At 37.2% G+C, this 25,738-nt stretch overlaps 1 protein-coding gene across 3 annotated transcripts in view; it reads right to left on the reverse strand.

Moving 5' to 3' along the window:
* ST3GAL6 (ST3 beta-galactoside alpha-2,3-sialyltransferase 6) overlaps nucleotides 1-25,738 on the reverse strand; it is a 73,819-nt gene that overhangs the window by 42,971 nt on the left and 5,110 nt on the right. For all 3 annotated transcript variants that reach the window (XM_063092655.1, XM_063092639.1, XM_063092649.1), the window contains exon 2: nucleotides 1,508-1,677. The gene's annotated coding sequence lies outside the window, so the exon portion shown is untranslated. The remainder of the gene's footprint in view (nucleotides 1-1,507; nucleotides 1,678-25,738) is intronic.

The raw sequence follows: 25,738 nt of genomic DNA on the forward strand, positions 1-25,738 counted from the left end.
TACACTCTCATTTGGATCCATTATAATGTTGAGAAAGATTAATATATTGTTTCGTAGGCTTAGAAGCAAATACTGTGGTGATTCAGCAATGTCTAACAAGGTAAGGATGAAGACTGAAAATCCTGTCAGCCCTAGGCTAGAAAATGGAGACAGAAGAATAAACACTGCACAAGGGACGGCAATAAAAATAGCCAAGACTTACTGAACACTTACGTGACAGAACTGTCCTAAATGCTTTAAATGTAGAGTTCTTTTAATCCTAAAACCACCCATTAATAAAGGTATTATTGTCATCCCTATCATACAGATAAAGACACTAACACACACAGAAATGATAACTTGCCCAAGGGTACCCAAGTAGTAAGTGGCAGAGTCGGGACTTGAACCCAGGCACGTACCAGAATCCATGCTTTCCAATATTATGCTATGAGGACTTTCAAAATACTTCCATCTTCTTGATAACAGAAAATGTAAAGATTGACAGGAAAGGCAGCTCCACAAATCACCAAGATGATCACAGCCCAGATTCCATCAAATTAAGATATTGCTGGCAATAAGACACCTGAGCACCTAGCACAACCTCCAGCTGGGGTTAATGGTACTCGACAGTTCTGCAAGTCCAGTGACTCAGGAATATTCTGAGGAAGGGCTTAAAACCACCATGAATAATCTCAGTATGAATAAGCAAGAGCTCAAGAAACTCCCAAGGACTAAATCCCAGGATCATTATGAATGTTCAAATTTGCCAGCACCACTAAAGCATAATATTCTCAGTCAATAAGTGCCCTTCATAAAAAGATTGCCAAAGAGAACTGTAATGTAACAACTTTGCTAGTAGAATAATGGTTATCTAATAAACCTTACAAATCAGTAAGACCACATAGTTTCATGGGTAAAACATGTAGCTAATTCCTGGTAGACATTTGAGCTCTAGAGTAGTTATAATTTGGTGTCTGCATTTTGTGCATGGGGTTCCAGGAGTAAGGAGAATAAGCCTAATAATTACATTAAAGTACTTTAATGAAATTACTATTAATTGGTGCATTTAAAGACAGGGAGGGAACTAGAATTAATTCTCTTGAGAAAACAAGGCCCAGAGAGCCTCTTACTCAAGGTTATACAATTTGTTAGCAGCAGAACTTGAATGATACTTGCGATGCACGTAATGTTCTAGTTTTAACTTCAGAGTTTTCTTACTCCTTCCTTCCATACTGGTTTAGAACTGACCCAAAAAAGTCCTGTTCAGATTGAGAATAAAAATATTTAAAACTTCTGTAGCTTGATTTGGGTATATGCTTAAGAGTCATTGGTTACGTTAAGTTTCATAGGCCCTGTGGCCGCCTTTAAAACTAATAGTAAGAGAAAAAATAACAGGCAGCTGTATATATAGAAGCAAAGTGGATTTTAACATCACCTGCTAGAGACAGAAATATTATATAAGAACATTTCAAGCATTCAAACTTACATCTAAGGAATCTAAGACAATGGTAGTGCTCTCTTTGCTTACCGGCACTTTTAGGAATCTGTTTTCCAAAGGCCCTCTGGTCCTGAAGGTGAAGAGTGGTAAGGGGGGAACAGGATGCCAAAGGCTCAGGAGGCTGTCTGCTAAACTGTTGGGGCCTCTCTACTAGAATTTATCCAAGACCAAGAGTTGTGCTATTTCTTCACTTGCAAGTGCTGAAATAAAACACAGAGATAGCATATTTATAAGAATAGCTCAGGTACCCCCAAAAAACTTAAAGCCATTAAAAATTTTAATGAAAACACTATTTCAATAAACTCATTTCTGATCCCCTAAAAAATGCTTTATAGGATGATGAAATTACCAAACACAAAAACAAAACAAAACAATCCAACAGCACATAGTACATTAGTGTTGTTCCTGACTGGTTTTTCAAAGGGTCCAGCTCACTCTCTCCTTGAAAAAAAAATATTTCCAGCTCACTTAATCCAAAGCAACCTGTAATGAAAGCCCTATCTGTCTTACTTTTCAGCTTCTTCCCACCCATACACACAGCTTTATTGTTAAATGCAGAGGTGAGGGAGGGAGCTACAGCTCTGAAAACCCTCAGAAGGGAAGGGAAGAGGGAGAGAGGAGGATGAGGAGGAAGTTGAGAAGAATAAAAATATCTAGAAGAAAGTGAAAGAAAAGGAAGCATGGGTGAATTACTGAGAAAAGCAACTAGTTTAAAAATGTGCTGTGAGCCATTTCCTCAGAAAGAAATTGAAAAAAAATCTCAAACGGCTCCTGCTAAAGTTTTTCTTACACACGACTAACGCTGACGCAAAAACAAACCAACAAAAACTACAAGCTCTTGAAGGGGTTAAAATATGCTATTTTGGCATAGTGACTAAATTAAAGGAACTGAAAACAACAGGTGTGAGAAGATCACTTTGACTTTCTCGCTATTTCTTAAAAGCAGAAGAGGAAATTCCCATGTGAAAGACACTCTCTCTGTACTAGAAGGAAAGGCAACATCCTCATCTTCAAGGACAAGAAGTTGAGACTGAGAAAATACTGTACAGACCTTGTTAGAAAAACTTATCTTTTATGTCTCCTCACACAATGCAGTCACATTTTCAGTTTACTATACTTTGTTCAATCCTATGTATAAGTAACTGACTCTAACTGCTTCTTCATAGGGCTCCTGTGCCATGTAAAACTTGTAAACAAATCTGTATGCTTTTCTCTTGTTAACTATCTTATGTCAATTTAATTCTTGGACCCAGCTGGAACCCTAAGAGGATGGACATGGAGTTTTTCCACCCATGCAGTTTCTAGCGATGAGGAAGGGATCCTAAAAGGCTGGGATGTGCCACTGGCTCCATAGCCTGCACATGGGGTCCTGAGAGATGTGACAAAAGCTGAAAGAAGGTAGGAATTCTTACCAAAGCCAGCTCTCCTGGATTTCTTTCTGCAGTGCCCAGTTGAAAGAGGAAGGTAAATATTTTTCTTTGTCACTTCTTTTCCAAATTTGAATTGGCAGGAGAAAAACACTCGTAAGAATTGGTTCTTTGGATTGTGACCCTTGTGAATTTGGTTTTTAGTATCCATTAGTTATTGATCCACAGCCTCCCAGGAACAGTACTTGTTTTCCTTGTCTGTCATTTGTGTGGTTTTTCATAAGGAGGAAAAATCATAATAAAATTCTCCTTTTGCCTTGTTTTATATCTTGGAAGCTTGGCTTTGTGACCAGTGAGACTATTCCCTCTGGTTTCCACCAGCTGGGGGATGCAAGTTGTTGTTTTTGCATCAGTCAGCTAAGAGTCCAAAACAAAATATACTTTTGACCCACCATGCCAGCTCTCAGGGGAGTTTGTCTTAATTGCCATGGTTGAATGTCCCCCCAAAACTTAGTCCCCACTGTGTCAGTATAAAGAGGGTGGGAAGTCCTATTATGGTAATTGAAAGGTGGGGCCTTAAAGAGATTAAGATTCTGAGGACCATGCCCTAATTAATGGATTAAAAGTGGTGGTCAGGGGCATTGTTCTGAGGGCTTTAAAAGAAGAGAAGAGAGTCTCTCTCTCTCTCTCTCTCTCTGCGCTGCCATTTTCTGCCATGTGAAACCTCTGCATTGCTGTAAAGCCACCACCAAAAAAGACTCACCAGATGTGTTCCCTGGACTTTGGGCTTCCTAACCACTGAAACTGTAAGCAATAAATTTTGGTTTTTTATGGATCACCCAGTTTCAAGTATTTTGTTATAAAAGCAACAGAAACAGACTAATATGTTGTCCCAACTTCATTGCTTGTTAACAGTGAGGGTCTTTGCTTTCGGAGGCTATCTTTTGGAGAGACTTTGGATCTTAAGAGGGACTGTATCTTTGTACTCTCTTTGGGACTCACTTCTTGTGTCCATGGTAAGTCACACAAAATTTACTGGTTATAAGCCATAAAAAGGCTTACTGGTTCTGAGCCATGGTTGAAGTAGGTATAACTTTGGAGATTTGATCTTTTGTACATGAAAGTACTTTGTTTAGAGAGCTCTCATCCTAAACAACTGTCCTATTGGTACCTATGGGAAGACTTGGCTTAAAGGAAAAAGATAAGTGCTTATATAAATTAAGAATTTTCTCAGAATCATAACAACTAATTTAAATGTTTTTCAAGTCCATGCAATCTGGAATAATCTTTGGTAAGTAAAAAGCTAGTTTAAGTGTTGCTTTAATTAAAATAGGCATGTCTTCAGAGTTGTAAACATTAAATATAATGCTAACAAACAACTTTTTTTACCTGTGTTTACAAGTCAAAAAGCTTATGTATGTTTAAGATTGTAAAATTATAAATTCAACCTAAGAACAAAATGTATAATAAAAATAAATTGATTGGGGCTGGCCCATGGCTCACTTGGGAGAGCATGGCACTGACAACACCAAGTCAAGGGTTAAGATCCCCTTACTGGTCATCTTTTAAAAAAATAAAATTAAATTAAATTAAATAAATAAATAAAAATAAATTGCTTGATGTACATCAAACATGACAATGAAAAAACAAAGTTTAAAAAAACCATATGTTTTAACTTTTAAGTTCTTTGCTTCTGTGATTTTTTTTTTAAACTTGCTTGATCTACAAGAAAAGTAATTTGAGATAATGACTGACTTTGTTTAATGTCTCAGGAAGTTTTCATAAACAATTCAAACATAATTGTTAAAATAAAATAAATTAATAAATGTAGATATAAGTGAGATAAAAGTTTATAAATGAACTTTTCAACAATGATTATGTGTTATATGTCCACTTAAAAACAGTTTCCAAAATCTTAAAGTTATACTAAGCTTAATGATGAATATTCATTGAATAGCTGGATCATTTCCAAATAAGATTTAATACTGAAACATTATTTGCTGAAGCTTATCTACTGTTGACTTCTTACTACAGAGAAACAAAAAATATTTGCATCTATTAATAAACATGTCCTGTGCCACATTAAAAATTGTACTATGAGAAAGCATATGTTCCTAGAAATTATGAAATAGTGTTAATCTACAGAATGTTGGTATATGACAGTCAACAATCACCTGCTTCCTAGTTCTCAATAGAAACTATATTTCTAAAAGTTAAGAATTTTAATTAAAATATGTGTAATTAAAACTACTAGAAATAACAGAGGAAATAACTGTGCAGAGTATAAAAGGAAAATAAGATATATTTTTGGTAAGGAAAATTATAGGATGTAAAAGACATGTTTTTGTTAGGAAAAAAGTAATTTTGTTTTAGTTTGGAGGTTATAAAAAGGGTTATTTCAGAATGAATCAGTAAATAAGGGATTAAAAACCACATAGATATAAAATGTTGGAAAGAGAAAACGAGAATCCTATATAGTTGAGCTCACTAAATTGGATAATTTATTATAAGGGTTTTTAAATGAGCCTGAATATCATGAGGAAACTGAAGCAAAACTAGAATTTGGCCTTCTCTATTGAAAGGACAAATTTTTCTTGGAGTATTGGTCCACTTTTGGTAAGAGATTACAGAAGTGTTTTATATTACCACTTAAGTAATTTGCCTAGAAAAACAAAGATTTTGTGTTTTATCCTAATAATTTCCTGTGCTTCATATTGTTCTTATTAGATCTTCAATTGCTTAAGAAAAGTGAGTCTTCTAAATAATTAATGATCTCAGGTTTGTTTTTTGTTCTTTTTTTCCATGCCTTTCAAATCTTTTGCCACTGTGGTATTGTTTCACAGTGACCAGTGGTCCTATTCAAACAAGTATTTAAACTTTTTGACATTTTTGACAACTTCCCAAAATTCTGACTTTAAATTAACTTTGGGATTTTCCAGATGAGCCCCTGAAGGATTTAAAAGACCTATTTTCTCTTTTTATAAAAAGAAAGATATTAAACTAATTAGGCTTATTTAATAAATTTGTTAAATCATATGGAAAACATTGTTAAACAATGACATTTAAGTTTTTTGGGTTATATTTATATGGATGTTATTAATATGTGTTCCAGAAACTGTATACAATTCCTAGAAATCTGATGTCCTGGTATAAAGTTATAAGTCATAATTTCAGTAATTATGTTAAAATGTTGTATGCCACAGAAAATAACCAAAATTTCCTTGTTAACTGTATCATTATTATAATGAACTCTTTTTTATTTTATTTACGTCTTTTATTAACTCATACACAATTAACTTGACTTCTGGTTTGTTGAAGAAATAAGTCAGACAACATTTGCCACAATAACATCTGTCAACGTGGCTGACCATAAAAACTCCAGCACCACACTCGTCTGAATTCTCTCATCAGGTCTTTAACCATGGCCATTTAAAGCCTTTTGTCTGGCTGGCCATTTAGCTCACTTGGTTATACAGCATGTTGCTGATTAACATCTAGGTCAAGGGTTTGGATCTCCATATTGGCCAGCCGCAAAGAAAAATAGAAATAAAAAATGAAGCCTTTTGTCATTCACAGACAGCTATTGTTTACTTTGGTTCTTCTCTGAAAGCATTTACAATCAGCTACGGTCTGAAATCGTTACTTCTTCAGAGATTCATGGAAAAGACTCTAATAAGTACTCTGGAATACAGAGTACTTATTTCCAAAACTCTAATGGAAAAACTAGATTCATAAAACTGCTAATTACAAATCAAGCAAAACAAGAATTAATTACACGGGACTGAGTGAACTGATAAAAAAGAATTATGGTATTTTTATGATATTTTGCTGAAATTTTGCTGATTCTTTAATGTTTTGTTTTCCAGATTTTAAAAAATCGTGTTTTTTTTCTCTTAAACTGTCTATAGCTTACAGCAATTTTGTGAAGTATAAGCAGAAATGAGACATTTATCTTTTTCTCCCTACCTGATCCCTCTAAAATTTAGAATACTATCAGTGAATATTCTTATTCTCATGGCAATATGATTATTTGCATGGGTTCAATAAGAATCTCTTCTCCTTGTAACAGGACACAATTGGAAACATTGATTATATTACCAAGGCTTTGACTGGAATGTCATATTTTCAGATATAACCAGAAAACTTGAAGGAACTAGGGTTGACTTTACGGATTCAGTGCTTGTAAAGCACTTTGGAAAATCTAGCATGGTATATGGCTTGAAAGTATTCATGACTTCACAGGTGAATAAGGAATGTCACTTCCTGGCAGGCTTAGGAACCTCAGGATATTTTGGGGACCTCAAAAAGAGAGGAATTCACCCAAATCTATAGGTGTTATAGGCAAAAGCTGGTGGCAAGTCCACTGTTTGGCTTCTTAGCCTTAAGAAGCTTTGAAAAGCCCAATCTCAGATTCCTTATTAAAAGTTCCAGGAGAGCAAAATTTTAAAAGTCTTTATGATCAATCTTGCTGCACTTATGTAAATAAGCAGCCAAGTTTAATGAAACTAAACTTATTTGACAAACAAATCAGTTTTACTTTGACCAATTTTGGTAAAAACGGGGGTCATTATGAACAGTAAAAATTATGTTTCAAAAGAAAACTATAATTGCACCTATTATTGGATTCTAGTTTTTGAGGATTTTGTCATCTACCTACAAACTGGACTGGATTCTAAATTCTTCTCATTTTCTCCAATATCTGGCTGCAACTCTACAAACTAATATTTCCAATTTGTCTTCCACCCTTCTGACTTAGAATCACTAGAAAATTAAAACTGCCCTTTTCTGGAAGCCCTAAAATCTAAAGTTGGACGACTAGACATAGACTTCAGAGAAATCACCACAAAAGGTTACATGTGAACAACTTTGATCCCTGTTGCTGTAGGAGATACCCAGAAAGTTCATCGAAACACGTGATGCAAACTACAAAACAGAAAAATATGTCAGATTATCACTTATCACTGCATGTCCCCAATCCAGCTAAAGATGCTTTGAGTCCAATATCTAGAAATCTTCCCAACTGACTGCCCTCTGGACTAAAAACTGAGTTTATAATTTGCTCCAATCATTAACCTTTGTTTTCCTTTTATTTCCATAGAAAAGCCTCTTATTCTTATACCACAAAGGCCTAACTCAGATGGGAGTCCACCTACAATATTACCCCTAAAAGAAATCACAACTGCTTACCTGGACTAAACTATTGTCATGACTAAGCAACTGATTCTAGAAGATACTGGACAGTATACGTAGATTTGTTCTTTGCTGCTTGTTTCAATTTATGTTCCTCTCTCCCTTTAAAGATCTCTTGCCACTTGTCTATAAACCCAATTCTCTCCACAGCCACCTACTCAGCTTTTAATATGTAAAATTTCTAGGGAAGTTACAGATGGGGGAAATAAAGGGCTTTAAATATACTATTTCAACATACTGACTAGGTTAAAGGCACTTGAAAAACAGCAGATGCAAGAAAATCACTTTGACCTTTGTGCTGCTTCTTAAAAGCAGAAGAAATTCCCACGTTAAAGACACTCTTCCTACACTAGAAGAAACAACATCCTCATCTTCAAGGACAAGAAGTTGAGACTGAGAAAATACTGTACAGACCTTGTTAGAATAACTCCTTTACACCTCCTCACATAATTTAGTTACATTTTTAGTTTACCATTCTTTGTTCAATCCAGTATATAAATAACTGACTAACTGCCTCTTTGGGTCTTTCTTTCTTTATGAGGGCTCCCATACCACATAAAATATTTGTAAACAAATTTATATGCTTTTCTCCAGTTAATCTATCCAGCGAGACCCTAAAAGGATGGAAGTATTTTTCTGCCCCTACACTCTCTTGTGTTAATAGAAAATATGTTATTTTTTTAAAAACTCTTAGGAATTCATAAAAATATATATATATATATGGTGAATATTTTATTTCAGAAGCCATTTCTGAACTCTAATGTCCTTCAATAGGGAAATAATTATGCTTGATTATTATGAAAATCATATAGTAATATAAAAAATTAGATTCTACCAAATAAAGAAAAAAATTTTTTTTTTGTTCAAGAATATTCATAGCAGCTTTATTCATTAGAACCTTAAACTGGGAAACAACCAAAGGCCCATCAACAAGAGAATGGATTAAAAAAATGTGTTATATTCATACGATAGACTACTAACCAGATATAAAGGGGAATGAATTACTGATACACAAAATGGATGAATATCAAAAGCACCATGTTGTGTGACAGATGTCAAATACAAAAGAAAAACACACTGCGTCATTCCATTTGTATCATGAAGTCCCAGAGTAGGCCTATGTAATCTATGACAATATTAATCACAACAGAGTTTGCTTCTGGGGCCTGTGCTGATTGACTGGAAGGGCCATAAGAGAACATTCTGAGGTCATGCTAATGTTCTATATCCTGATAAATGTTTGAGTTCCATAGCAGTATGCATTTCATTTTTTTTTTCTCTCAGAGAATATTTTCTTTTTTTTTTAAATAATTTATTTTATTATTTAATTTATCAATATACAATGTAGTTGATTTTCATGTCCTGTTACCAATTTCTCCTTTTCCCCCTGTTGGGAAAATATAGGAAAATGGTCAAGGCCCCTCAGATGTTCAGAATCTTGCTGAGCATTTGATGTAAATATGCATGTGAGCTCAGGTGTTCCTTGGTTATTGTCTATTGTAATTGCACATATACACCCAGGTGTCCTGGGTTATGGACTTAAGTATAAAGGATGAGTGGCTCTGATCCACAGCGCTCCCCACCCCAGGGATGCTGTTACTGCTATTGGAGGCTGTTGCTGCTGCCACCGCCAGTGTCCCCAGGATGCCCTGAAAGGCTGCCGCTGCTACTGCTGCTGCTGACTGAGCTCGTGTCGTCTGCCAACAGCTCCTGGGATCTTTCCCAATTACCTAGCATGGACCTGCATGTGAGGGGTCTGGTGACCCAGTCTGTACAATGGGTTTGGAGGGTCTGAGTCCTAGCCGTGACAATATAAATGGAAACTTAGTATAACTAAAACAATGAAACATTTTGGCTTTAGTTACGATTTGCCTTACTCGGCAACTGGCGTAGTCGTGTAGCTTTACACCCCCTCCTCCCATCAACATCATATCTGTTCACTTATATTAACAAGTTCAAGGAATTATTGTGATTGCTGTGTCTTTTTCTTCCTCTCCCTGTTTGCTTGTACATTTATTTTTATTAGGTCCCACATGTAAGAACATGTGGTATTTCCTTTCTATGCCTGGATTATTTCACTTAATATGATTTTCTCTAAGTTCATCCATGTTGCTGTGAATGGCAATATTTCATTTTTTTATGGCGAGTAGTATTCCATTGTGTAGATATACCACATTTTCCTTTTCCACTCATCTGATGATGGGCATTTAGACTGGTTCCAACTCTTGGCTATTGTAAATAGCGCTGCAATAAACATGGGAGTACAGGTGTCCCTAATAGAGAAAATTTTATAGTTGAATACACTAAGATTATTTCTAGATGTTAGATTGTGTGTAAAACACATTACTGAGGTATTAGAGGAAAATGAAATCAGACAATGTGCTCAGTTGTGGATTATGGGGAATATTTTTCTAAAAGTACATAAGCTTTAAAATTTGTAGAAAAACAGAAAATGCTTATTTCTACATATTTCTATACACATTTCACTTGTGAAGTGCTAAGCAGTTGACCCATTTAAAAATTAGACAACAAAAAGTGGTACTCTTTAGTGGCTACTATTAGAAGTATTCACTGTGAGACAGAATTTTGAACCTAAAAAACTATAATCATGATAAATTTGTTTCAGAATTATTTTCCCCAAATGTACAGAAAGTATAGTGCCTGAGTTTCTATTATCTTCTACCCACCACCAGTTATTACTAAGTGGAATAAAGGATCAATCACAATTTGAAAGTTGGAAGGGTCCTTAAGATTATTTAATCTGTATAGGTTAGTACAGAAACCTCAAGCAAGGTCATACCAGGAACAGCTGGGGGAATGGAGATTTACCTACCCATTGAAAAACTTAAATCAAAATACAAGACAGCCCAGTCTCGTGTTTGAAGGGCCTTCATCACAAAGGAATTCGCTGGGCTCTGAAGGCTATCAGGGGGTTAAGTCAAGACCAATGAATACAAAATTCAAGAAGTTAGGTTTGAGGTCAGTACTAGGAAGAACAGCTAATGATAATATAGGTTGCATTGTTGGATAGTGGGTCACTCGTTACTAAAGGTATTCTAAGGTCCACTTGGCAGGGGTTTGTAGAGCTGCACTTAACAAACTTTAATGTCTGTCAGCATCATCTGAGCATCCTGTTAAGGTGCTGATTCTGATCAGCAAGTCTGGGGCAGGGCCTGATTACTTGCATTTCCTGCAAGTGATGCCAAAGCTGTTCGTCTGTGGCCCACGCTGTGAGTGATAAGAATGTAGGGTGGACAGGACTATTGGAATGCTACTTAAACCAGTATTTCCCGAAGTGTGATCACTGCACAAAGTCTTCTAACTACATGATTTAAAAAGTCCTCCCCAATCCTGCTTTTCAGACAGAGGACTAATAAACAGTTTATGTGGTGTAAAGCTACACAACTACACCAATTGTCAGGTTAGGACTCAGACCCTTCAAACTCATTGTACAGACTGGGTCACCAGACTCCTCACATGCAGGTCCACACTAGGTAATTGGGAAAGATCCTGGTAGCTGTTGGCAGATGACACGAGCTCAGTCAGCAGCAGCTTACAGCAGCCTCCAGCAGCAGTGGTAGCGGCAGTGGCCGCGGTTTCTCAGGGGTCCCAGGACACTGGCAGCAACAGCCTCCAACAGCAGTAGCAGCCTCCACTGTGCCCTCCTGCTCCCCAGGGTGGAGGGCAGGGGGCCATAGATCAGAGCCACTCTTCCTTTATACTTAAGTCATAACCCAGGACACCTGGGCACACTTGCGCAATTACATTAGACAATAACCAAGGAACACCTGGGCACACGTGCATATTTACATCAAATGCTCCGCAAGATTCTGAACATCTGAGCATTTCTTTGCTGAGATGGCCCTGACCATTTTCCTTCACTTTCCCAGCATGTGGTTATTAGCAGGGTTTTGTAAGTCCGCACAATCAAATTTCCAAAAAAAATGTTGTATCCTACTATTTTGCAATATCCCTCAAGCTCATACGCCAAGCAGTAATTAGTTTTGCACAATTCTAAAGAAGAAATGTTTCAACTACACTTTTTAAATGGTGCTCTTATTCTGAGCTTGGAAAGTAAGTGAAAAACCAAATAAATGCGTTCTGTGCAATGAACAAATTCATGAATTCATGATTTCAGTACAACATGGCTCTAAAGTAAATTTTTCCAGTGATTTCTGTTATAAAACCAGGTGTCTCTAAGGGGGGAAGGGAAAGTCTCCCAAGGCCACAATTTGCAGTCTTCTTTTGCACTGTAGGGCTTTTCATTATTTTCCCAGCCCTAGAATTTCACTTCCCTACCACCTACCTGGATCATAAGAATTCCTTCAATGCTTTCAAAGTACCTGTTTCTCGCTTGATCATATTTTGATCTGCTCCTCAACTTCTCTAACAAATTTGAGTTTTCAATCAGTTTGAAATACAATGTGATACCTATCCTGGAGAAATATGCTGATTCTGAATACACAGTCTTTCCTCAAATTTGGAAGCATTCTTATGTTTCTCTCCAACAGTAAATAAACCTACAGCTAAGAGGGAACCAGTTTCTGCCTCTGGCCAGCTCTGAAAGTCCCCTTCCAAAGGGTTCACTGTTTTTAGTTTGCTTATAAGCTACAAATAACATTCCGTTTTAGAAAAGCTCCTTTTTCAAACTACTTATACTGTCAGTTTATTCTGAATAAGCCCAAATTATTCTGGCCCATAGGAAGGTATCAACTCCTGTTTGTTAATTTTTCTCCTTACCTCTTCTGCTATTTTTATTTATTTTTAAAAACTATTTTTGTTTTATTTCACTTTATTTATTTATTTATTTACTTATTTAATTTATTATTTATTTATTTATTTTTTTTTTTTTGGTGGCTTGCCAGTACAGGGATCAGAACCCTTGACTTTAGTGTTATCAGCACCATGCTATACCAAGTGATCTAACTGGCCGGCCCTTTTCTTTTGTTATTTTTAAAAGAAAGAAATGAGTTAGCTTAAGGGTGAACAATCAGATAAGCATATACCAAACCTTAAGATTCCAGTATTAGAAACTCTCCTGCTTTCCACAGCAAACGAAAATATGTGATAATACTTATACCAGTATCCATCAGATGATCTCCTAAAGCCAAGTTACAAATATGAGGTGAATCTAAATTTGGGGTACCTTATAATTTATTATTACAAGTAAACCAATACATATGGTAAATATTTCTTATGAAACTATACAATCCTAGATCTACTTCCTAATACCAGTAGGTTAATCCTTGAGGCAAAATGCATTGAGTCAAATTCATTTCTTGATAAAATTAACTCTGAACGTTCTCACCTTCTAGAGTAACGGTGTTGATTCATTCAGTAAAGAATCTCCCAGTGCCTACTCTCTGCCAGACACTGTTCTAAGCACTGAGGATACCATACTGAAGAATAGTTTACAATCCAGCCAGAGAGGCAGACATTAGCAAGTGGTTCACAAGAAATCAAATCACAACTGTGGCAGGACTAGGAACTGACCCAGGTAGAGAAGGACAGAAAGCAGCTCCATACGATGAGGAGTTCACCAGATGAAAAGGATAGTAAGGAAGAACATTCCAGGCAGAGCAAACAGCATTTGCAAAGATTAGGAGGTGAGAATGAAAACGGTACACTGAAAGAACTGAGGCTGCTGACAGCAGAGATGGTGATGAAAATAATCATAGCTCATCTGTGCTGCATGCCTACTACATTCCAGGCCTCACATGCACGAACTCACATAAAGCCTCACAGCAGACCTGAGATGGGAACCATTATTCTCATTCTATAGATAAAGAAACTGAGGCCGAGAGAAAATTGATTTGCTCAAGGTCTCAAGCTAAAAGGTATTAAGCCTGGTTTGGGACTAGGCACTTTTCGGCTGGGGTCTTTATTCCTAACCTGTAAGCTATCATAGCTTCCCAGGAGCCAGGCCAGCTTGAAGCTTTCTTCATGTTCAAAATTCATTCTGTTGGCCAGCTGCCAAAAAAGAAATTAGTTCTGTTCATTTTTATTTTTCACATAATGAATTCATGAAACAGTAGATGTATTAAACAATGTTTCAGTCTCATTCCCACAGTCTTGATAAGTGTATGGTTCCTAGTTGGAGTCTATTCCATCAGGAAATATTACACAGAATTTTTTATTATAAGTGTTAATAGAAGTCCAAATGTCAAGGCTACTTCACAAAGTTCATGGAAAAATAGAATTAAAAGATAACAAGAATCTTTTCATGAACTTTTTGTAGTACAAATAGTACTAGAAAATAAATATAATGACCATAAATATAATGACCTCATAATAAATGACCATGAACCCATTAAACGAAATAATTATATCATCTCAGATTATTTTTTAACATAGATTTATATTCCTTTCCCCATTCTGGTTCCTCTTCTCCCAGGGACAACCACTATCATGAATTTGATAGAGAGCCAGTCTACTGTTCATTCATACACGCGTACAACACACACACTGCTATGGGTCATGAGCTCCCCAAAAGTTCATGTACTGGAAACTTGATCGCCACTGTTAACAGTGCTAAGAGGGTGGGAAATCCAATTATGGTATTTGAAAGGCAAGGCATCTGAGAGATGATTGGACCTTGAGGACTGTGCCCTCATAAATGAATTGATCCATTCATGGAGAAATGAGTTATCATGCGCATGGTTCTGATGGCTTTATAAAGAGAGTGAGGTTTGCTCTCTTGCTCATGCCATTCTCTCACCATGTGACACCCTGTGTTTATGTGAAGAGTCACCAAATGTGATCCCTGAACCTTGAACTTGCTAGCCTCCAAACTGTAAGAAATAAATTTTATTTCTTTATAAATTACCCAGTTTCAGGTGTTCTGTTATAAGCAACAGAAACACACACACACACACGCATATTCATAAACATTATATGGTATGTGATACTGTTTTAGGAGATGTTTTTTACATAGCAAATACATAATATTTTGAAATTTGTGTTTTTCACTCTGTAGTTTTGGTTTTAAGGTCTATCCATATAATGCATAAAGGTCTGGTTCTTTTTAAATGCTGTAGTGTATTCCATCAACTAAATATATCACAAAGGTACCCATTCTCTAGAGTAGAAATCTAAGTTGTTTCCAGAGAATTGCTTATCGAAATGTCATTTTGGAGCCAAATCTCTTTTTGACAATCTAGTAAAACAGCTTACTAAGCTAGTGAATCCTACAAATTGTTAGAAATACTTTAAAATCAAAATTTCAGTTTTAAATAGAGTTTGTTCTAAAACATAAACCTTTCGTAACTCGTGTCATATAAAAATGCCTAGATATTTAAAATACAATTGGCCAGCTGCCAAATAAACAAACAAACAAACAAACAAACAAATAAATAATATTTTGAATCTCTGGAAAGAGAAAGTAAACTGTCAGTATTTTAAATGAGAAAATAAATTTCTAGCTTTTGTGAATCTATAATAGTCTTGTTGAAAACAAAACATATTGAAGAGGAAGTAGATGTAAAAACGTCTTCTAAATCTGTACCCTTCAGCTAACACCCCTCAATCTCCCATCTCTCCTAGCTCTAAGTAGCTACTAATCTACTTTCTGTCTCTATAGATATGCATATTCTGAACAATTCATATAAATAGAATCATATAATAAAAAAAAAGTCTTGTCACAACCACTTTTTCTTCCTGATAACCACACTCACTAGGCAGAAAAATCAACATGTTGGAGAAAGTAGATAAACAAACCAAAGTTTTCTCTGGAATACTTGGTTCTGTGTTCTGGCCAGATAATAATCCAAGGTACAACCTTACAAAAAGTTTACCAAATTTTTTTTTCAGTCAAGGGACTGTGAAATGCCTACTATATGCCAGAGACAATGTTTGATAAAGTGGACAATTAAACAAAGCAATAAAATGTCTGGACTTTCATCTTGAAGTGGTTAGGCCTACAAATGGTGTAACATTGATCTATTTATGTCAATGGCAATTTTTAGCTTAAGGACATTGGTTTTTTTTTGTTTTTGTTTTGTTTTTTTTTTTTTTAAAGATGACCGGTAAGGGGATCTTAACCCTTGACTTGGTGTTGTCAGCACCACGCTCAGCCAGTGAGCGAACCGGCCATCCGTATATAGGATCCGAACCCGGGGCCTTGGTGTTCTCAGCACCGCACTCTCCCGAGTGAGTCACGGGCCCGGGCCGGCCCCAAGGTTAAGGACATTGTAATAAGGTTTATTATCAAGTGTAAACTGAAGTCAAGTCTACAAATATATGAAGACTCATTTTGGGATTCCTAAACCTATAACATTATTTTCTATAAAAAAGATTCTGAGAAAACCTCAAAAGGTAGACCTTTCAAAATATAAATAACGATTTACTAATGACTACCTTCTTCACACCATAAAATAACCCAGTGTAGAAAACACAAAAGGCATTTCTCTTGGGGGGGGGAGGGAGGAAAAAAGTCTCTTTTCCTAGCAGATTTCCAAAGAAATGTATACCATCCCCAAAAAGGTAAATAAAAAAAGAAATCTGAGCTCCCAATGGAAGAATAACTCCTGTACACTGGGGGTCACAATGAAGTCCAACTGTTCAGCCCCAATTTCACAAACAACTAGAAAAAAAATTTTAGCACATTCCATAGGTAAGCCAAGGAGATATCACATCTTCTAGATCCCTGGCTCAAGCCTAAGACATCCTCCTGGGCTTAGGAAAACCCTCCTAGGCTTCAGGAGGCAGCCCTGAATTCAACTGAAATTCATCCCACCAATAGTTTAGTAAGAAAACTGGCCAAGTAGATGGAGCTCCATCATTCGTCCATCCATCCATGCATCCATCCAACACAGATATTTATTACCTGTCTATAAGATGCCATGGAATCTCAGGGTGCAAGGACTATCTGAGCTGAGAGCACAGACGAACTAAAGGCAAGTCCATATAGTCACACATTTAAACACAGGCAATTAAGCATAACATAAATATCACCTTTTGCCCACACCAACCTCTTAACTAAGGGTTCAAAAAGTGCACTATTTATAATTTTTCAATTATATAAAATGTGTACTATACAAAATAGATGATTAGCCTAAAACTCCCTCCCGGAATGGTAAAAGGGAACTAGAAGTTGAAAGAGGTTTAACAAGAGAATCAGAAACAGCAAATACATCAGAAACTGAAACAGAGTTTCTTAATCTTCTGAAAGTTCCCTGTTTGTGATTCTTTTAAATGTCCTGAAGACTTTTCACAGTTACTGGTAGTAATTGGTGGCTTGTGAACAGAAAGGAAGGGGCAGTTGAGGAGTGCACCTCCACTCTGCAATCCCTCTAGGCTGAGGGCATTTGAGACTAAAGGACAGTGTGTGCTAAGACCATTTAAAAGAAATGCTGCCAGTGGATCCCCTAGGTCCTGAAGCAAGGACAAGAGCAGAAAACATGGGAGCCGGCCTGTGCCTGTGGAGTTGCCCTGAGGACTTCAAAACAGTACCATCCTTGCGATTCCCCTAACACCAGAAACTCAGCCCAAAATAAAAAATAGATAACCTGTAAGGCAATTTAAAACCAATCCTTTGCTGAAGAAAGTACATCCTGTTGTCTCACATGCTCTGTGTATTACTAACGAAAGCCCAATTGTTGGGCTGCTTTCTGAACTATGAGCTTTTTTATTTTCTCAAATGAGAACTGATCTTTGATATACCTAAGTGCATCAAAATAAAACCTTTATTTACAACATGCCACACCATCTGTAAAATAGGGATTTCATTTAAAAATAAAGCGACCTGATTTTTTATTTTTTTCTATCAAAGATTAGTCTGGATTAGAGAACTGGGTAAAACTGCACTGGGGACATGTCCCCAGTCTGGGTCTGGGAGGAAAGGTAACGACAATTCAGCAGAGACCCAGATGAGGTACAGAAGGACTGATCTGCAAGGCTCAGTGCTGTGGGTTGACTGAATTGTGTCCCCCAAATTTCATATATTAGAAGCTTAATCCCCACTGTAACTATTGAGGGTGGAAAAATCCTATTATTAATTGAAAGGTGAGGCCTTAAAGAGGTGATTAGATTGTAGGACCATGCCATAGTGAATGGATTAAAACTGGTGGTCATGGGCATGGTTTGGAAGGCTTTAAAACCTTGAATGAGGAACTGTCTCTCTTGCTCTCTCTGCTCCACCATTTTCACAATGTGATACCCTGCCATCACTGTCACCAACACCAAGGCCTTCACCAAACATGTTCACTGGATTTTGGGCTTCCCAGCCTCTGAAACTGTAAGCAATAAATATTGTTTTCTTTATAAATCAACAAGTTTTGAGTATTTTGTTATAAGCAATGGAAACGGACTAATACACTCAGCCTGGAGTATGTCAGGAAGCCACACTGGCTCAGTCTGAAAGTGCTAGTGAAGAGCAGAGTCAAGAAATGAAGAGAAAGCCATATAGTAGTAATGAAGCCACTGTCTTCCTGTGGCACACATCACAGACAGGGAGCAACCAGCAGCAAGAGAGGTAATATGTGAGTCAGCTCTGAGAGTAACCGCTAGGACAGGGTATAGCCACTACTCAGGTAGGCAATCGCAGGAATAAGAGCCAAGTGTGCTCCGGGGGATGCAGAGAAGTGGGGTCAGAGCACAAGTTCCACTGCAGACCCTTTGTATTAGTGTCCTAGGGCAGTTGGAAGAAAGTACCACAAACCCGGGTGGCTTAAAACAACAGAAATGTATTGTCTCACAGTTCTGGAGGCTACAAGTCTGAAATCCAGGTGTCAGCAGGGCCATGCTCCCTCTGAAACTTGTAGCGGAGAATCCTTCCTTGCCTCTTCCTAGCTTTGGGTGGTTTGTGGGCAGTCTTGGGCATCTGTTGGCTTGTAGATGCATCACTCTAACCCTCTGTCTTCACGTGATGTTCTCCCTGTGTCTCTGTCTTCACATGGGCCTAATCCTAATATCGGATTAGCGGCCCACCCTATCCCCGTATGACCTCATCACAACTAATTACACCTGCCATGACCTTGCCATTTCCAAATAGGGTCACATTTTGAGGTACTGGGGGTTAAGACTTCAACATATCTTTTTGAGGGGGACCACAACTGAACCTATAACACCCTCCTTGGGGTGCCCAGTCCTCACCCTCAGCCAGAGAGTCCCTGATGCTCTAGAGCCATTCAGAATACCCAGATGTTAATTAATATTAAAGAGAAGTGGGAAATAAAAATTAACGTATGGTGGTAAAAGTCAGAATAGTGGTTACAGTTGAAAAGAGTAATAGTGAGTGGGTGGGAGCACATGGTGCTCTCCTGGAGGGCTGGTAATGGTAACATCATATTTCTTCATCTGGGGGCAGCTTGCCAGGGTGTGTTCACTGTGAGGAAATTGATTGAGCTATGCTTATATGGTTTGTGTACTCCTCTGTATGTCTGATATATTTCCATAAAAACGTCACTGTAAAAAAACATTAGAGAAGATGGAGCTGTCCAAGAAACAGGGGTCTTGGCAGCCCAGGTAGGACCGTAGTGAGAGGCATTATCTGGGAGGAGTCACACAGCCAGGAGCTGGCAGCTCAGCCTTCTTGGTTCAGACACTTGAGCTGTCAGTTCCCCTGAGAGGTGCAACTCCTTGGAGGCTGGTGTGTAACTGCAAATACCAAAGTGATTCATTTACAATAAGAAATATGTGAGAAGGAGTCTATATATTTGAACCAGGAGACTGGCAACTTCTATAGGCAAATCCAGGGGTGATAATTAAAAAGTTGTTTGATAAGCACAGACCCATAAGGGTACATCCACCCCTGCACACTGCTGGAAATATGCTGAGACATTCTGCTTTGTCCTCTGTTTTTCTAGTCTCCTTGCAGACCTCTCCCCCACATTCCATTTTCAAGCTAATTACAGTTCATGTCAGTTCCAGTGTTTTTTCTTTCACATTTAATTCTTCTCTGGGAATTTTAAGCTTCTGTGGTTAGAGTGTTTTGATTCCTACTGCTTAATTTCCAAGGAAGACAAATCACCACCAAAAGACAGAGTTAAGAGCTACTGGGCAACACTCAAACTTAGTAGAAAAGATATTTTTGGAGTAAAAACATAACATTTTCTAGAATTAAACATTTATATCATATATTACATAAGCTGTGAATAACATTGATACAACAAATCGAGGGAGTAGAGAAGGGAAGGAAGCCAAAACTTAATCACAATGCCAACAAAAAAATACAAATCAAATACTGGATAAATGTCCATATAAATTATGAAAAACATACCTGTAGAAAATAAAGTTGTGAATAGAAGCATCTGGTCTTCTATTGTATAAAATGTATTAGGAAGGTACTGAAAGTTTCAAGGCCATGCCGCTGCCATGGGGCCTGCCTGGGTCCTGAGATATGGAGTCGGGGATTGACCACTCCTTCCACAACCAGGCAAGGAGCATGCCAAAAACACCACTTCCATGTGGGTGGCCCATGACAACCACCACAGTAACTGCAGCTGCTGCAAAAACGGCTAGACACCACAACCACCATGCAGATAGCCCACCAGCCACTCAAGTGCATTGATACAAGAAGAGTCACTAATGGAGACCAAAGAAAAGAAGAGGATATCTCTCTCCACCAAGCCCACTCCAGAGTGACAGAAGAAGCATCTACTATGATAATAGTGAGGGACCTGAACATACCTTTCCCAACACTGGAAAGATCATCTAGGCAACAAATCAACAGAGTAACCATTACTCTTTCAGAAGAAGAGAAGAAATCTAGCATTATTAGAGGTGGGGGGGAAGGGAGCGGGTATGGGGAGAGATTGGATAAGGGGTATAAATAATAAGTACAACTTGTAATAATATATATGCTAATAATACTCATTTAATCAACATATGTCAACACTGAACCCCCAAAATATATATAATCAATTATGATTCAATTAAAAAAAAGAAGTTTCAAGGCCACAAATTTGTGGTGATCCTCTTGACTATTCTCACTGGATGTCTTCACCCTTTCAAAGCCCATCTCTACTATCAAATTTCATATAGAATCCCATGCCACAGAAGTCAAAAATGAACTTAACATTTCCATTTAAACACTCGAGTTATTAAAAATGAGAGCTCTAATTATCAATTATGTGTTACCTGAACTAATGTTTTCATAATTTTCTTACGAAACAGCAATTGGAAAAGATGTATTAGGTGCCGCATATAGACTCCAAGTCCAACTTTAGGAGCAACATGCAGAAATTTCCTGTTAGAAACTGTCTATATAGACCTACCTCCCTAAGCACACAGCCTTATAGGGAAGTATAAATGTATAAGCCATAGGCCTTTAAGTCTGATTAGGCTAACTCCAATGGCCTCTCCTGCCTCATCCCCTGCAGTGCTCAACTTTGAACTTTATGCTCTAATAACACCAAACTTTGTGCAGTTCTCAGTGGTACTGGACACTGTTCATGCCTCAGTGCCTTTGATCGTGCTGTTCCTGCTGCCTGCAATGCTCTCCCTCTCTTCCCCACCTCCACCAACCTTCCCACAAATTGGAATCATCTGCTGGGATTCTGCTCTTCAAGGACTTTCTACCTGTACCCTCCATTTGAATGAGAATAAAGAAGAGCCTAAAAAGAAAACATATGTAAAGCTGTTTGAAGAATAGGAATAACTATAACTACCACATTTTTTAAACCATAAAAAAACTAAGACTAAAAGATGTTAAGTTGTTTTTATTGCTTAACCCTAGTTAATTCTGAAAAATTCATAGTCCTATTCGACCAACAGATTTCTGTCCCCAACTCCACTGAAAGCATGCATACATACACACACACATACACATACACACACTGCATTCCTCCACTGTGTGCCCATGGACCCCTACATAATAGCATAGTGCCTGGCACATGATAGGCACCAAAATATTTGTCGCTACTCATGAAGAATAATTGAAAAGATACAAGATAGGTAGATTAATATAGACCAAAGTGACATCAGATGCTAAGAGAAAACAGACTTGAGAAAAAAATGGAACTATACAAGCCAATCAGAAGAGCTTTCTGGAAAAAGATAATTTATAATTATTTGAGGAGGAACAGAGTTACAATAGTAAGCTACAATAATAGTTATAATAATAATGGCAGATAACATTGAGTAAATGTTTGCTATTTGGCAGAAACTATGCTGAACCATTTATATATGTTTTCTTTTCAATGATCGTACATACTAACTGTGATGTTGATCTTATTTCAAATTTGTAGATAAGGAAAGTGAGGCTCAGAGAAATTAGGTGACTTGTTCAGAGTCATGCAGTGATAAGCCATGAAGCTGGAAACCAAATGCAGGTTATAATCTGGCTTTGATGTAAGAGTATGGAGTGGAAGGAAAAAGGTACTGAGTGTCAAAGAACAGCCCAAGAAGGCAAAAGGTACTGAGTGTCAAAGAGCAGGCCTCCCATCGCAGAACTGGGAGGCCTGCCATAGCTACAGTGTCAAAGGGGAGAGAGCGAAAAGAAAGTCAGAAACGTGAAACAGCAGCCTTCAAAGACCAGTAATCTCTGGATTACTGAGCAAAGGAGAAAAACAAATTCCATAACAAAAACAATGCTAGAGGAATGTTATTATGAAAGGTCCATGTTCAGGAATATTGGTGGTCATAGGTAGGCTAGGGTAGAAGATTTTTGTAAGAATATTATTATTTTATTTTATGATTAAAGTAGAAGAGCCCTACCCACCAAATTCATAAAAACAGTTTTTATGCACTAGATGGGCCAGATTTGTCCTCCAAAAAATTCAGTGCCTGGTAAAGATTTATAGGTACTTCATGATCAGAAAGTATACGTTATCTCCTAGCATCCTGTTTATCAGAAAATACAATTATTTCTCATTCGTTTGTAGCATAGCTGGGATAAAACAAGAATAATTAGCTAAATTTCTTTGGCATTTACCTGAAATATTGGCTCCAAATATCAAAAGTATTTTGACAGGAGTGTCCTTTATCTCACAAGATCACATACATTTATAACATTGAGCTCCTTTAACTATCACACTCTATCAATTAAATAAAATTATGAATTAAACTAATTGCTGTTGCTGAAAAGCAATTGAAAATTCATTCATAACTTACTTTAATACCTGGATTATCATCTCATTGCTCTCATCTAAATGCAACTAAATAACCCATTTTCCAATTTTTAAATACAGCAAGTTGTCCATAAAAAGGAGTCAGGGAATTAAACACACACACACACACACACACACACACACACACACACACCAAAAAACAAAAAAACTATGACCTCTTTTATTCTTTGGTTCTGACTATAGGTGCTGACCATAGCAAATGTACACATTCCCTGTCTCTGCTTCCTCCACCCCTTAACACATTAAGGACTCTTACATATTAAAGAGTTGTACAAGATTTTAATAAAAGCATTTGAGACTTCTTCCTGTGGTTCAAGCCTAAACATTTGCAATAGAATATACCCTAAAAAGAAAATTCCACCAAAAGATGAAAAACAGTAGACCGAGACCTCTGAGGACTAAAATCTGAAAGGGACTCCATAAAATCAGCTCAAAGACAAGGCAGTTGTGTCTATACAGCACCATGGCCTCGTGGGACAGGAGAAAACAAACCTAAAAAACAGAGCCTTTACTTAGAATTTTAAAAATCTGAATACAGAATATGTCTATTAACAAAGAAGATGCCCTCTGCAGACATCATTCTTTGTGAGACACTTGTCACCATGAGCCTCAGCAGGAGCCATCCCTAACTATCGCCTCTCTCTCCTCCCTCTGCCTCAGGCTTCTCCCTACTCCCAATTCTGGCAAATTTGATTAGAAGAGCTTTTTAACCCTCAGGGCATTGTTTGTATCTCAAATTAGGTTAAGTAATATCTAATAGAAATCTAATAAATATCATAAAAAAGCAGTTGGAACTTAAGCAATGGAATCTCAGCCTACTAAAGTACTTGAAAATAAGTGCATAAAATCGTGGACATGAAGATGTACTATTAAAGAGAGAAATTATTTTGTTATTCACATTCACGGCACACTTATTTCCTCAGTAATGTAACCACAAACCTGACTAGCCCAATCCAAATTATCATAAATTAGGAATTACGAAACTGTACTGAAAGTTTACCATATGTGAAAAGACAAATTTGAGAATATCCATCTGGTGATTCACACACCAATCTCTTCCTTGTCAGCATAAGTACACTATAGTATTTTCAGAAAGAAAAACTTTTCAGAACCAAAAGTATTTTAGTTAATATATACAAATCCACAGAGAGGAGTTCACCTTTCCCGTTTTCTCCAATGGTAAAGTTTTTGAGATACAATAATTATAAAGATGAATCATGATCATTGTGAAGATGTTACAACTGAGTCTGTTATACAGACAGTCCCTGAGTTACAATGAGTTTGACTTATGATTTTTCAACTTTATGATGGTGCAAAAAGCTGTATGCATTCAGTAGACACTGTACTTCAAGTAACCACACAATCAGTGTTTTTCATTTTCTATACAGTATTCCATAAATTACATGAAATTTTCAACACTTTATTATAAAATAGGCTTTGTGTTAGATTTTGCCCAGCTGTAAGCTAATGTAGTGTTTTGAGTATTTTTAAGAAAGCCTACCCTAAGCTATGATGTTCCACAGGTTAAATGCATTTTGACTTACATTTTGAACTTATGATGGGTTTATTGGGACGTAACCCCATCGTAAGTTGAAGCCCATCTTTATTAACACTGTAAGTCAATCAATGAAGACTGATCGAGTCATTTGACAAATGTTTGCTGAATCTATAATACGCTGGACACTGTGCCAGGTGCAGAGGTCACAGGGTTAACAAGAGAAGACATTACCACTGCCCTCTCAAACAGAAATAGGTTCCAGATTTAATGCCACTACATCGATCAGGAAAAAAACAAGGCACAAAAAGCTAAAAGTGAGTTTTTATGTATGTTAGTTATGTTAAATACATAATTCAACAAATGAGCAGGTCCTCTGGCTAAAGAATCTCAAAAACAATTTTCTCTCTAAAAATTGTGACAAGCTTTCCCAGAGAGTAATATATGGGTGATGATAAGACATCCTGAAATCAAAGAACAAGTGATAAAATGCTGGCACCTTCTGTTCATTTCTGATAAACCAACACTACTAGCTTATCAGAAATAATACGTTTAAGATAATTTTAGTGCTATGCTAAGACTGCCAAGATCATATACAAAGACCAACAAAAATGAAATTCTCAGGCATAGCATATCCACATGGCAAATATTGAGTCCCACACATTTCCACTGAAACTTTAAACAGAGAATGAACCTCCCTCCCATGACAGACTGCACAGACAGCAGCCCAGGAGAAAAGGTGTGGGAATTCAGGAAAAGGCAAGGCCTTTGAATTATTGAGAATATTGCCTCTCGCAGCAAAGACTGTCTTACAAAAGATATCAATCATGATTTGATTTGGCTAGATAATTAACTTAATTTTTAGTGTCTAGTTTCAGATCTCATCAGCCATCCCAGAAACTTCTAGAGACACTAGATATTCAGTCTGGAGAGCAGTTAAGAAATCAGAGCCAGTGATGGAGAGTTTTACGTGTGAAGGTGAAATTAAGTGACTTTTCACGTTTATTTCAGAGGATAAGAGAATACTGTACAGGGTCTTCTGAGCCCTGACTCTGTGTGAATATGCCTGTGCTCTGGTGAAGGGAAAGGAGTAGGAAATCAGTGATGGCCAGTTAACAGGGAGAAGAAAAGCCGACTGGGA

This window comes from Cynocephalus volans, chromosome 1 (genome assembly GCF_027409185.1).
Source record: "Cynocephalus volans isolate mCynVol1 chromosome 1, mCynVol1.pri, whole genome shotgun sequence".
NCBI lineage: Eukaryota > Metazoa > Chordata > Mammalia > Dermoptera > Cynocephalidae > Cynocephalus > Cynocephalus volans.